This window comes from Haematobia irritans, chromosome 3 (assembly GCF_050003625.1).
Source record: "Haematobia irritans isolate KBUSLIRL chromosome 3, ASM5000362v1, whole genome shotgun sequence".
NCBI lineage: Eukaryota > Metazoa > Arthropoda > Insecta > Diptera > Muscidae > Haematobia > Haematobia irritans.
The window spans coordinates 66,801,149-66,817,170 of NC_134399.1; the positions used below are offsets into that span (position 1 = coordinate 66,801,149).

General features: G+C 35.2%; 1 protein-coding gene and 1 long non-coding RNA gene across 2 annotated transcripts in view; one reads left to right on the plus strand and one right to left on the minus strand.

The window, feature by feature from the left end:
- alpha-Man-Ia (alpha-Mannosidase class I a) overlaps positions 1-16,022 on the minus strand; it is a 477,107-nt gene that overhangs the window by 336,386 nt on the left and 124,699 nt on the right. The gene's annotated exons all lie outside the window — the stretch shown is intronic.
- Positions 6,026-6,551, plus strand: LOC142228360 (uncharacterized). Its single transcript, XR_012720144.1, has 3 exons — positions 6,026-6,156; positions 6,242-6,340; positions 6,415-6,551. It is a non-coding gene; the product is annotated as an uncharacterized LOC142228360 (long non-coding RNA).

Consider the following 16,022-nt stretch of genomic DNA (forward strand, 5'->3'; position numbering starts at 1 on the left):
TATAAACCGATCCCCCGATTTGGCTTGCGGAGCCTCTAAGAGAAGCAAATTTCATCCGATCCGGCTGAAATTTGGTACATGGTATTGGTATATGTTCTCTAATGACCATGCGAAAATTGGTCCACATCGGTCCATAATTATATATAGCCCCCATATAAACCGATCCCCCGATTTGGCTTGCGGAGCCTCTAAGAAACGAAAATTTCATCCGATCCGGCTGACATTTGGTACATGGTGTTGGTATATGTTCTCTAATGACCATGCAAAAATTGGTCCATATCGGTGCATAATTATATATAGCCCCCATATAAATCGATTCCCAGATTTGTCCTCCGGAGCCTCTTGGAGGAGCAAAATTCATCCGATCCGGTTGAACTTTGGAACATGGTGTTAGAATGTGGTCTCTAACAAACACGCAAGAATTGCTCCATATCGGTCCATAATTATATATAACCCCCATATAAACCGTTCCCCAGATTTGATCTCCGGAGAATCTTGGAGGAGCAAAATTCATCCGATCCGGTTGAAATTTGCAATGTGGTGTTAGTATAAGGCCGCTAATATCCATGCCAAAATTGGTCCATATCGGTCTATAGTTATAAAGGGTGATTCTTTTGAGGTTAGGATTTTCATGCATTAGTATTTGACAGATCACGTGGGATTTCAGGCATGGTGTCAAAGAGAAAGATGCTCAGTATGCTTTGACATTTCATCATGAATAGACTTACGATCTGCCACAACGTCGAATTTTCAGTGAATGGGCCCTAGAAAAGTTGGCAGAAAATCCGCTTTTTTATCGACAAATTTTGTTCAGCGATGAGGCTCATTTCTGGTTGAATGGCTACGTAAATAAGCAAAATTGCCGCATTTGGAGTGAAGAGCAACCAGAAGCCGTTCAAGAACTGCCCATGCATCCCGAAAAATGCACTGTTTGGTGTGGTTTGTACGCTGGTGGAATCATTGGACCGTATTTTTTCAAAGATGCTGTTGGACGCAACGTTACGGTGAATGGCGATCGCTATCGTTCGATGCTAACAAACTTTTTGTTGCCAAAAATGGAAGAACTGAACTTGGTTGACATGTGGTTTCAACAAGATGGCGCTACATGCCACACAGCTCGCGATTCTATGGCCATTTTGAGGGAAAACTTCGGAGAACAATTCATCTCAAGAAATGGACCGGTAAGTTGGCCACCAAGATCATGCGATTTGACGCCTTTAGACTATTTTTTGTGGGGCTACGTCAAGTCTAAAGTCTACAGAAATAAGCCAGCAACTATTCCAGCTTTGGAAGACAACATTTCCGAAGAAATTCGGGCTATTCCGGCCGAAATGCTCGAAAAAGTTGCCCAAAATTGGACTTTCCGAATGGACCACCTAAGACGCAGCCGCGGTCAACATTTAAATGAAATTATCTTCAAAAAGTAAATGTCATGGACCAATCTAACGTTTCAAATAAAGAACCGATGAGATTTTGCAAATTGTATGCGTTTTTTTAAAAAAAAAGTTATCAAGCTCTTAACAAATCACCCTTTATATAACCGATCCCCAATCACACAAAAAATGGTTCATATCGATTCATATTCATGGTTGCCACTCGAGCCAAAAATAATCTACACAAATTTTATTTCTATAGAAAATTTTGTCAAAACATTATTTCTATAGAAAATTTTGTAAAAATTGTATTTCTATAGAAAATTTTTTCAAAATTTTATTTCTGCAGAAATTTTTTTCCAAATTTTATTTCTATAGAAATTTTTTTTCAAAATTTTACTTCTATAGAAAATGTTGTAAAAATTTTATTTCTATAGAAAATTTTGTCAAAATTTTATTTCAATAGAAAATTTTGTAAAAATTTTATTTCTATAGAAAATTTTGTCAAAAATTTATTTCTATAGAAAATTTTTTCACAATTTTATTTCTGCAGAAATTTTTTTCCAAATTTTATTTCTATAGAAATTTTTTTTCAAAATTTTACTTCTATAGAAAATGTTGTCCAAATTTTATTTTCTCAACATTTTATTTCTATAGAAACTTTAAACTTAATTATATACGTATTTAATCGGCCTTTTTTAGTTTAATAAAGGGTGATACGGTAAAAATTTGGTCAAGGGAAAACGCGTGTAAATCGGTGGAATCGTTTATTTAAAAAATCAAATTAAATTTCTTTTTCAAGTTCAATTAGTGTAAAATTCAGGAAAAATATTCAGTTAGGCTTTCGCTTTTCCAAATCCGAATTTCCGGGCCTCACGCTTGACACCTACCATCAGATTTTGTACAGCCACCTTGTCCACCTTCTTCGCCGCAGAAAGCCAGTTTGCCTTGAACTGCTGCTCGTCCTTAGCAGTTTTTTGGTCTTCTTTAGATTCCGCTTGACAATAGCCCAGTATTTCTCAATTGGGCGGAGCTCTGGCGTGTTGGGAGGGTTCTTGTCCTTGGGAACCACCTGCACGTTGTTGGCGGCGTACCACTCCATGGCCTTTTTACCGTAATGGCAAGATGCCAAATCCGGCCAAAACAGTACGGAACAACCGTGTTTCTTCAGGAAAGGCAGCAGACGTTTATTCAAACACTCTTTCACGTAAATTTCTTGGTTGACAGTCCCGGAAGCTATGAAAATGCTGCTTTTCAAGCCACAGGTACAGATGGCTTGCCAAACCAGATATTTCTTTGCCAACTTTGACAGTTTTATGTGCTTGAAAATATCTGCTACCTTTCCCCTTCCTTTTGCCGTATAAAACTCCTGTCCCGGAAGCTGCTTGTAGTCGGCTTTGACGTAGGTTTCGTCGTCCATTACCACGCAGTCAAACTTCGTCAGCATCGTCGTGTACAGCCTCCGGGATCGCGCTTTGGCCGTCGCATTTTGTTTTTCATCGCGATTTGGAGTCACTACTTTCTTGTAAGTCGATAGTCCGGCTCGTTTTTTGGCTCGATGCACGGTTGTAGACGATACACCCAGCGGCTTCCGGTTTTCGATTTCCCCCCGATCCAGACTTCCTGGCTGTCGACAAACGTTCCCCAAACACTTTAATTACATTTTTAACGGTCGATTTGGCAACTTTTAGCGATTTTGCCAGCTTTGCGTGCGAGTAGCTCGGATTTTCGCGATGCGCGAGCAAAATTTTGCTTGGACGGCATTTTGACAACTGAAGAGTGAATTCCAAAATCAAAATAGGAGCAACATTCTTCACACACACACCTTCAAAATGAGGGGTGTTCAGGTTTTTTAAATGCAAAATTGAAAGAAATACGTCAAGTTTATATTGACCAAATTTTGACCGTATCACCCTTTATATACTACGTATGGACTACCTTGTAATTTAGAAGACGGTGTTAGGAAGTTTTAAGATACCTTGCCATCGGCAAGTGTTACCGCAACCAAAGTAATTCGATTGTGGATGACAGTCTTCAGTAGAAGTTTCTACGCAATCCATGGTGGAGGGTACATAAGCTTCGGTCTGGCCGAACTTACGGCCTTATATACTTGTTTTTAATAAAAAAATTATTTGCAAAAATAACTTGAATCAATTAGCTTCCCAGTAATTGTTCCAATGTCATTACTTTTAATGTACAAGTACACTTAGTTTTCACTTCACATAAAGTTTTTTGAGGTAGATTTTTTACAGCAAAGACTACGAACATTCTTTTAATTTAAATCTAAACTCTTTAACATATAATTTTATTATTCGACACCATTGCATGTATTATAAATACAATGAATATATGTAAATGTTTGTATATGCATGTGATAAATAGATATACAATTAATATTAAGCATACGAATGCTGGCCTACACAAATATGCTTCACTATATCACATTGTGTATGTGTGTGCGTGGCATATGTGTGAGCCTACAAATATGCAATGCAATGATACAAATTAAATCAGCATAGATAACAAAACAAATTTACAAATTGTTTATTGTAATTTTATCTGCATTATCACAATCAATTGTTTAACATATGAAAATTTAAATAATTGACAGTTTATGCATAGTTTATTCTAATGTCATGAATACAATTAACTCAACATCCCGTAATTACCAGAGCTTTGTGCGAATATGATAATAAGCATTTCATTTATTTCAATTTTCCATGGAATGGTATTGAATACAAATATTATTTTTGCTTTTTCATTATCAGAAATTGTGATAGAAATTTGTTGCTATTGTTGTAATTCAGAGAAATATATTGTCTGTATTTGTAGCCAAGAAACCTAGGGATAATGTGTAACTAATTTATTTTTTTGACAAAAATATTATAAATGATGTTTGCCTTACCCAAAGTAAATCTAACAAGTATATATGGCCGTAAGTTCAGTCAGGCCGAATCTTATGTACCCTCCACCATGGATTGCGTAGAAACTTCTACGGAAGACTGTCATCCACAATCGAATTACTTGGGTTGTGGTATCTTAAATCGTTTTCTAAATTGTGAGTTAGTCCATACGTGGTATATATTAGACAAAAATGGTATGTGTAGGTAAGTCTACAAATAATTTGAATCGATATGGACTTTTGCACGGTACGTAGGGAGCCAGAATTGAAATATGGGGGTCGCTTTTATGGGGGCTACACAGAAAAAAAAGTGTCTTGTAAATTTAAGGACCATTTTGACTTCCACATAGTTCAACAAATTTACTGTAATATAGTTCATTTTTCGTAACCACAACGAAAATTAACTTAGCTAAAGCAAAACTTATAAAAATTCAGTAAATGTTTTTTAGTTCACTAACTACGAAATGGGAAGGATTTTTCCTTAAATAAATTTCCAACACAGTAGTTAATGCATCGTTGATTCTATTATAAAAATACATGGGCAATATAAAAATCTTACTACGAAATGTGGACAATTTACTAAGACAAAATTTTGTATGGAAAAAAAATTTTTGTAGTAAAAATTAACTTAACGACATTACCGATTCGTACGATGACTACCTACAGATTATTTCCCTTTTTATTATATGTTGGAGTGTTTTTACTCACATTGAAAATTTTAGTTAAAATAGAATAAAAATTATTTAATATAATCCTTGACAGGTGTATATAATTTTTATAGATTCCTCATAGATTTGGTATATATTTTAACTTAACTTATAGATAGAATTCCTACTAATCAATAAACGTGCTACTGGAAAATGTGAGTGCATCATGCGAGGGAGTTTTTAGAGACATTTTGTGTATATCTCGTATGATTGTTTGTGTTTGTTATTGCGTCATTTATGCTGTTGTTGGTTGTTTTGATTCTAGAGACAATGGAATGTTCCTTGTGTGTTGTTGGTTTCTTTTGTGGTGAGAGTTGTTTTTTTGCAATAGCAAGATCAGAAAGGGAACGTGTGTGTGTGGAGTTGTTTTTCTTTACGGCAGGTATGTATCCCTTATGACTATTTGTGTCTTTCAGTTTTATTGTTCCATTCAGTTATGTTGATGCATTTATGAAGTGCACACGTGGATTTAATTTTGCAAAATTGTACGTGCGGTATTGGTGTTTATTAATGAAAATACATTTATTTCGAAACATTTTAGAAACTGAGAAGTGAATGATGTGATGTTAGAGGAATCAAAAACGCTTTTTATTGATAAAAAACAAATAGCAGATTAAGGAACTGTATATTTCTGTTAATATGTTAGTTTAAAATTAGTGCGGATTTTAAATTGATTTACATAAAAAATATACAACATGAGTGGTGGTAATAGGATGATCTATATTTATTCTACATCTGGATCACAGGTTGAGAAGCAACCATTTTTTTTGAATCTATATTTTTTATGTTACAGCAATTCCTACAGGTGAGTACTAAGTTCGAGTTTAGCCGCTAAAATTAAAAATAAATCACTAAGCAAAGTATAAAATTATACGTCTTCGATACAAATTTAAATATAACTTGATGGAGAATAGCCCAAATCAAGTTTTTTATAAAGATTATTTTTTATAATGGATTATTAAAGAAAACTTATCATGGAAATTGCAATTTTAGCCGCTAAACTCGAAATTAATATCCACCTTAAATACTAAATGCTATACTGACAAGTGGAAATTATGTCTAATTTTATAATATTTTTTATTTCAAATATATTCTGAGAATAATTTCAATAACGTCCCATTTGTCCATGGATATGATTCCAATAATGTACCTACTGGATGGATTTTTCAATGTGGTAAGTTTTTTTGTAAACGGTATTTTGTCCGTTTTTAATAAAACCAAAATTTCAATTTATTAAAAATTATTTTTTTCACTTGCAGGTAGACAGGTCTCGTAATGGTAATTTTTTGAATATTCTTACTGTTTAATACTAATTAAGCTGATATCCTTATTGGCTCTAGGAAATACTCTTGAAAACCGTAAGTTAAAGATCAATATGAACGATAGAATTAATTAATTAATAATATTTTTCTTATATTTTGTATAACTTCAGATGCCTCTAAGCCAAATCCGCCCAACAAAAGTTAGCCAAAATCGATGAAATTGGACAATTCAATTGAATATAGCAATTTATGCCACATGTATCTTTCATAAGGATAGAAAAAATGGACATTTAAATTAATTAGTTTAGTCCTAATTACATAGAATATTACTCTTTTGAAGAAGCAATTACTAACTACCGACAAGTAAATGCGTCCAACGTACTAATAAAAATATTTCCTTTATTGTATATCATAAGCCATAGTTTTGTGTAATATAATAATAATTCTTTGAAATAAAATACTGGTGGTTATAGAAAATTGACTTGTTTTGTACGAAAAATTTCTTAGTTGTATACAGGCTTTTTGTACTTTTGATTCCTCAATTTCTCTACTTTTTTGAAAATTATACCGACAAACAGTTTATTTCAAACCAATTTCTTAATACAGGTTTCCCAAAAAATTGTTAATTTTTCCGGATAGCAGGAATATTTTGAATGAGTTTAACTATATTCTTCCCACAGCATAGTAATAATGAACTAAAATACGATGTAATACATGAACTAATGTATAAGAAAATCATGAACTTATCTAGATGAAAAAAATCTTTGGCGCCAAATCATGGTCATTCTTACTATGGGTTAGTTCATTTTTCATAAAAAATAGTAAACTTTTTTTTCGGTGTATATACAACTATGAACTTGATATGGACCAATTTGTGTGTGATTGGGGATCGATTTATTTGAGGGCTATATATAACTACAGACCGATATGGACATAGTTAGGCATGGTTGTTAACGGCCATATACTAGCACAATGTACCAAATATCAACCGACTCGGATGAAATTTGCTCCACCAAGAGGCTCCAAAAGCAACTCCCAGGTTCGGTTTTTATGGGGGCTATATATGATTATGAACTGATATGGACCACTTTTGGTATGGTTGTTGGATACCATGTACTAACATCACGTACCAAATTTCAACTGACTCGGATGAAATTTGCTCCACCAAGAGGCTCCAAAAGCAAATCTCGGGTTCGGTTTTTATGGGCGCTATATATGATTATGGACTGATATGGACCACTTTTGGCATGGTTGTTAAATATCATATACTACCACCACGTACCAAATTTCAACCAGATCGTATGAATTTTTCTTCTCCAAAAGGCACCGGAGGTCAAATCTGGGAATCAGTTTATATGGCGGCTATATATAATTATGGACTGATATGAACCAATTCCTGCATAGTTGTTGGATACCATATACTAACATCACGTACCAAATTTCAACCGAATCGGATGAATTTTGCTCCTCCACGTGGCTCCGGAGGTCAAATATGGGGATCGGTTTATATGGGGGCTATATATAATTATGGACCGATTTCGACCAATTTTTGCATGGGTGTTTGAGGCCATATATTAACACCACGTACCAAATTTCAACTGAATCAGATGAATTTTGGTCTTCCAAGAGGCTCCGGAGGTCAAATATGGTGATCGGTTTATACGAGGGCTATATATAATTATGGACCGATGTGGACCAGTTTGTGCATAGTCATTAGAGAAAATATTCTAACATCATGTACCAAATTTTAGCCGAATCGGATAAAATTTGCTTCTCTTGGAGGCTCCGCAAGCCAAATCGGAGGATCGGTTTATATTGGGGTTATATATAATTATTGACCGATGTGGACCAATTTTGGCATAGTTGTTGGAGACCATATACTAACACCATGTACCAAATTTCAGCCGGATCGGATGAAATTTGCTTCTCTTAGAGGCTCCGCAAGCAAAATCCGGGGATCGGTTCATATGGGGGCTATATATAATTGTGGACCGATGTGGACCAATTTTTGCATGGTTGTTAGAGACCATATACCAACACCATGTACCGAATTTCAGCCGGATCGGATGAAATTTGTTTCTCTTAGAGGCTCCGAGAACCAAATCGGGGGATCGGTTTATATGGGGGCTATATATAATTGTGAACCGATGTGGACCAATTTGTGCATGGTCATTAGAGATAATATTCTAATACCATGTACCAAATTTCAGCCGGATCGGATAAAATTTGCTTCTTTTGGAGGCTCCGCAAGCCAAATCGGTTTATATGGGGGCTATATATAATTAAGAACCGATGTGGACAAATTTTTGCATGGTTGTTAAAAACCATATACTAACACCATGTACCAATTTCAGCGGGATCGGATGAAATTTGCTTCTCTTAGAGGCTCCGAAAGTCAAATCGGGGGATCGGTTTATATGGAGGCTATATATAATCATGGACCGATGCGGACCAAATTTGCATGGTTGTTAAAAACCATATACTAACATCATGTACCAAATTTCAGCGGGATCGGATGAAATTTGCTTCTCTTAGAGGCTCCGAAAGCCAAATCGGGGGATCGGTTTATATGGAGGCTATATATAATCATGGACCGATGCGGACCAATTTTTGCATGGTTGTTAGAGACCATATACTAACACCATGTACCAAATTTCAGCCGGATCGGATAAAATTTGCTTCTCTTAGAGGGTCTGTAAGCCAAATTTGGGGGGCTATACGTAAAAGTGGACCGATATGGCCCATTTGCAATACCATCCGACCTATATCAATAACAACTACTTGTGCCAAGTTTCAAGTCGATAGCTTGTTTCGTTCGTAAGTTAGCGTGATTTCAACAGACGGACGGACGGATGGACGGACGGACATGCTCAGATCGACTCAGAATTTCACCGCGACCCAGAATATATATACTTTATGGGGTCTTAGAGCAATATTTCGATGTGTTACAAACGGAATGACAAAGTTAATATACCCCCATCCTATGGTGGAGGGTATAAACAACTGTGAATTCAAGTAAATTTGTTTGTAAGTGTATGTACAATAGATGGGGTCACGAAAAAAAGTTGATGTGGTCACCCCCAGTTTTTTAGCATATTCGAAGACAATTTCAGAACACCTAAACATTTTTTTTCGTGCTCCCTACGACCCCCCGAAATACATTTTATTGTGCTGTGTCGTCATTTGAAGTCCGATCGAAAAGAAACGCATATCGTTGTCAGGGGCTATATTTCGTGCATGGGTCATTTTTGACTCCGACGTCAAATTTGATTTTTAATGTTTTTATTTCGCTTTGTATGCCCCTATGATGCCCATTACTGATAACCATTATAAAGATCTTAACAAAATATGAAACTTTTGCTTTTGAAGTATTTACTTATATTCATAAACTAAAAAGTTCTTTCTTTCTTTCTTTCTTTCTTTCTTTATTGATCCATATCAGTACAAAAAGTATGAACTTATAAATAGTACTGTATACAAAAGTTAGTTAAAAATAAAATGTGTCACAATAATGAAAATATTAAAAATAACAATAGTTGATATAATAAGAATTTTTAACAAAAATATTAATAATAATAGTAAACATATAAAATTAAAATTAAATATTAATCTATTAAATCTTAATCTAATTCCCTCAAAACATGTATATATTTGGCGAGTCAAATTAATTGTATACATACGTAAATATAATATATTAACTTATGTCATCAAAGAAAAATGATTTTGCAGTCTGTTCTTAAATTGCTGATGATTATTTATAGTTCTCAAATGCGATGGTAGATTGTTCCACAGCCGAGTAGTAGATATCAGAAATTGTCTATCAGATACCAAATAGTGAGACCTAATTTTAAAAAGTCACCGCATCAACATTTTTTTCCTTTAGGCCGTGACCCTATCTAATGTACAAGTTTTTGTACAATTTGTTTGTATCTCATCTAAACTAAATACAAGTTAAAATTAAATTCATTAAAAAAATTTACACAATATTCCCTTAAGAATATACTGTAACAGTATTTAGTTCTTCAAGGTTAAATTTGTTAATGCAGTTTTTGCTTCCATTTCGCATTTGCATTGTCATCTGAATGAGTTTTTATTGGAAAATTATCAATTTTCCACACAAGTGAACTAACTGTCACACAAAAGCACAACGAAAAAGGCTCTACACTCAAAAGGAAGACGTAAATTGAAAATCGATAGGATTTAAGAAACTTTTGTTATTTTCAGTAAGAGTCTACTGTTGCACTAAAAGGCCAACATTGCACTTTCAGGAGAAATATGCTAGCTATGGTTTTAGCCATTGAAAGTCATTGAATTATACAAAAAATGTTTGTGGAACGGCATTGTAAAAATCATAATGGATTTTTTGAATTTAATAATTTTTCCATAAATATTCGATTCAATTTCTGATTATATTCTCATCTTGAAAGATTGACAAAAATAATGTCGTGAGGCCAAAGATTTCATGTCCTTAATATACATGCACAGAAAAAAATCATGTTTGGACATGGTTGCCGCATCCATTTAATTATCACAATGGACTGAATAGTCTAAGTGAGCCTGAATCTTAATCGGGCTGCCACTTTAACCTTTAACCTATCCATTTAATGCTTATCTAGAGTATGTAACTGTCGCGAAAACCATGTATTTTGTCTTTGTAAAAATAATTTTCGAGCAGAGAAAAATGTATGCTGGCAATAAGCATTTAAATGGTTCTCAAACGCCGCAAAAAATCTTCTATTATTTAAATGATAGAATTTGAGACCATTACATGGTCGGGAAAATCATGTATCTGACCTTTCAATTTGTTTACTTTTCTGCAGGGAAAAAAGTATTTTTATAGGTTACGTATAGGCATGTCTAGAACCATTACATGGCCATAAACACCATGTCCTTTGTTTTCGTGACCATTTATTTTTTTTTAATTTTTTTGCAGCGAAAAGAATTTTATAAAAACATTGAGCAGGTACAAACGATTTCCATTTTGCGCGTCAGTCGTGTGTTGATTGTTTCTTGGAATGGACGGAGAATACAGAATTACTGTATTTTGTGTTAACTTATTTATTCAGAAGTGACACGTGGTTTTATGTGACTACAAAAAAGGAAAGTGTCATTGACAAAAAATGTACCTGTTTTTGTTCTGCATTTTGATAACAGGTTGGCTGATAAGCCCCGTCTGACACATAGGTGTTAACGCTACTATTAAATGCATATTATTTTTATATACATAGTAACAACCTTCAAATGATTCGTGTCAAAATTTGACGTCTGTAAGTCAATTAGTTTGTAAGATAGAGCGTCTTTTGTGAAACAACGTTTGTTATTGTGAAAAAAAGGAATTTCGTGTTTTGATAAAATACTGTTTTCTGAGGGAAAAAATACGGTGGAAGCAAAAACTTGGCTTGATAATGAGTTTCCGGACTCTACCCCAAGGAAATCAACAATAATTGATTGATATGCAAAACTCAAGCGTGGTGAAATGAACACGGAGGACGGTGAACGCAGTGGACGCCCGAAAGAGGTGGTTACCGACGAAAACATCAACAAGTATATACGGCCGTAAGTTCGGCCAGGCCGAAGCTTATGTACCCTCCATCATGGATTGCGTAGAAACTTCTTCTAAACACTGCCATCCAGAATCGAATTACTTAAGTTGCGGTAACGCTTGCCGATGGCAAGGTATCTTAAAACCTTCTAACACCATCTTCTAAATTGTATGTAAGTCCATACGTGGTATATATTAAATCAAAAAAGATCGATCCAATACGTATATAATTCAGTTTGACAAAGTAGGCATAAAATTTTGACAAAATTTTCTACAGAAATAAAATTTTAACAAAATTTTCTATAGAAATAAAATTTTGACAAAATTTTCTATATAAATAAAATTTGGTAGATTATTTTTGGCTCTAGTGGCAACCATGATTATGAACCGATATGGACCAATTTTTGTGTGATTGGACCAATTTTGGTATGGTTGTTAGCGACCATATACTAACACCACGTTCCTAATTTGAACCGGATCGGATGAATTTTGCTCCTCCAAGAGGCTCCGGAGGTCAAATCTGGAGAACGTTTTATATGGGGGCTATATATAATTATGGACCGATATGGACCAATTCTGGTACGGTTGTTAAAGATCATATACTAACACAATGTTCCAAATTACAACCGGATTGGATGAAATTTGCTTCTCTTGGAGACTTCGCAAGCCAAATCTGGGGATCGGTTTATATGGGGGCTATATATAATTATGGACCGATGTGGACCAATTTTTGCATGGTTGTTAGAGACCATATACTAACACCATTTACCAAATTTCAGATGGATCGGATGAAATTTGCTTCTCTTGGAGGCTCCGCAAGCCAAATCTGGGGATCGGTTTATATGGGGGCTATATATAATTATGGACCGATGTGGACCAATTTTTGCATGGTTGTTAGAGACCATATACCAACACCATTTACCAAATTTCAGGCGGATCGGATGAAATTTGCTTCTCTTTTAGGCTCCGCAAGCCAAATCTGGGGATCGGTTTATATGGGGCTATATATAATTATGGACCGATGTGGACCAATTTTTGCATGGTTGTTAGAGACCATAAACCAACACCATTTACCAAATTTCAGGCGGATCGGATGAAATTTGCTTCTCTTTGAGGCTCCGCAAGCCAAATCTGGGGATCGGTTTATATGGGGGCTATATATAATTATGGACCGATGTGGACCAATTTTTGCATGGTTGTTAGAGACCATATACCAACACCATGTACCAAATTTCAGCCGGATCGGATGAAATATGCTTCCGTTAGAGGCTCCACAAGCCAAATCTGAGGGTCCCTTTATATGGGGGCTATACGTAAAAGTGGACCCATTTTCAATACCATCCGACCTACATCGATAACAACTACTTGTGCCAAGTTTCAAGTCGATAGCTTGTTTCGTTCGGAATTTAGCGTGATTTCAACAGACGGACGGACGGACATGCTTAGATCGACTCAGAATTTCACCACGACCCAGAATATATATACTTTATGGGGTCTTAGAGCAATATTTCGATGTGCTACAAACGGAATGACAAAGTTAATATACCCCCATCCTATGATGGAGGGTATAAAAAAATTCACAAAATGATTTTGAATGACCGTAAAATGAAGTTGATCGAGATAGCAAGGGCCTTAAAGATATCAAAGGAACGTGTTGGTCATATCATTCATCAATATTTGGATATGCGGAAGCTCTGTGCCGCGCGAGCTCACATTTGACCAAAAACAACAACGTGTTGATGATTCTGAGCGGTGTTTGCAGCTGTTAACTCGTAATACACCCGAGTTTTTCCGTCGATATGTGACTATGGATGAAACGAGGCTCCATCACTACACTCCTGAGTCCAATCGACAGTCGGTTGAGTGGACAGCGACTGGTGAACCGCCTCCGAAGTGTGGAAAGACTCAAAAGTCCGCTGACAAAGTAATGGCCTCTGTTTTTTGGGGTGCGCATGGAATAATTTTTATCGATTATCTTGAGAAGGGAAAAACCATCAACAGTGACTATTATATGGCGTTATTGGAGCGTTTGAAGGTCGAAATCGCGGCAAAACGGCCCCATATGAAGAAGAAAAGTGTTGTTCCACCAAGACAACCCACCGTGCCACAAGTCATTGAGAACGATGGCAAAAATTCATGAAGTGAGCTTCGAACTGCTTCCCCACCCACCGTATTCTCCAGATCTGGCCCCCAGCGACTTTCTTGTTCTCAAAAGGATGCTCGCAGGGAAAAACTTTGGCTGCAATGAAGAGGTGATTGCCGAAACTGAGGCCTATTTTGAGGCAAAACCAAAGGAGTACTACCAAAATGGTATCAAAAAATTGGAAGGTCGTTATAATCGTTGTATCGCTCTTGAAGGGAACTATGTTGAATAATAAAAACGAATTTTGACAAAAAAAATGTGTTTTTCTTTGTTAGAACGGGCTTATAATTTAGTTATATTTGCAGTTCCATGATGTCTGCGTTGGTACATTTGATGGGCACGAAGTAAATTGTTGAAATTGAACCAAAATAAGGTGTGTAAAAATATGGGATGTTTGCTTGCACGACATTATAAATACAAATAAACAATGAATTAGTTTATAATTAAATAAAAAGAAATAAATAAAGTTAATTTTGTGTTTTCTTTTCTCAAGTGGCGTCCTTGTTTCGACGACGAAAAAAGTTTTTTCATAAAGATCAAAACATTTTAGGTTGTGACCATGTTCTTTTAACTGGAAGAAAAACATTTTTGACGAATACCATAACATTTTAGATCGTGTCTTTTAATTCAAACAAAATTCTTTTTATCAATATAATAACATTTTAGATGAGGACAATTTTATTTTTCTTAGAACCATGTTCACTGAGCCAACATGGATGCAGGTTAAAATGTTACATGGTCGCCGCAAAAATAGCTCCTATCATATTATTTTGTTCTTCGAATATGATTGCGACAATCATGTTTTTTCTCTGCGTTAGAATGCGAATTTCGCTTAGCTAGAGGACGCATTTCTCTGATAAAAAGTTTTTTTCCTTATCTAAAAATCGATACATTTTTTAATGAAGTCGTTTTGTTCTTCTAGATTAGTGATTCGACTAAAAAATGGGAAACTTTACATGAGAGAAAACTTCGTGTGACTAAAGTCAACTTTAATAATTCTGAAAAATTCTTCAAAATTAATGAAATCGTCTTTAAATTTGTTGACTTTTTGTATCTTCACAAGAAAACAAAAAATCGTTCAAATATATGAGATGTTTTTCACCACTTTATTTTAAGGACTTTTTTACGTGAAACTTAACATAATTTCTACTTGAAGTCGGGTAAAAATTTGGAAATTTAAGTTGTCGTTCATATGATTTTAAAGGAGTCGATAGCACATGAAGAAAAAACAAGTATATACAGCACTAAGTTCGGTCGGGCCGAATCTTAAATACCCACCACCATGAACCAAATATTAGGGTTTCCTTTGAAATTTCAGGGGGCTTGAGGACTTGGGGACACTTCCCGAATATAAATTTAAAGATTTCACCTATGAGGATTATATCAGATTCTGAATTTATAAGAACCATTTTTGTTTGAGTTTTAGAGGAATCATTAACATCTCTTGTAAGTGTGCAAGAAAATTATAAAATAACGTCTTGATTTGAAATCTTAAATCTGTAGAAGTAAAATCTGGAAATTTTACATTGAGTTTCAAGCAATTTTCATGATCAGTGCGCCTTATACACCCTCAAGAAGTGAAGTCGGTCTATATGGAGGCATTACCTAATGGACCGATAAAAACTTAATACGATACAAGTTTTTGTGAGCCTAAAATACCAGAATATTTACAATTTCAGGCAAATCAGATAAAAACTACGGTTTCTAGAAACCCAAGGAGTTAAATCGGGAGATCGTTCTTATGGGGGCTATACTAAAATATGGACCGATACCCACCGGTTTCGGCACACCTCTTTATGACCCGAAAATACCTCTAGATTTCCAATTTCAGGCAAATTGGATAAAAACTTCGGATTCTAGAAGCCCAAGAAGTAAAATCGGGAAATCGGGAAATCGGTCTATATGGGGGCTATACCAAAATATGGACCGATACTTACCATTTTCGGCACACCTCTTTATGACCCGAAAATACCTCTAGATTTTCAATTTCAGGTAAATTGAATAAAAACTACGGTTTCTATAAGCCCAAGAAGTAAAATCGGGAGATCGGTCTATATGGGGGCTATACCAAAACATGGACCGATACTCACCAT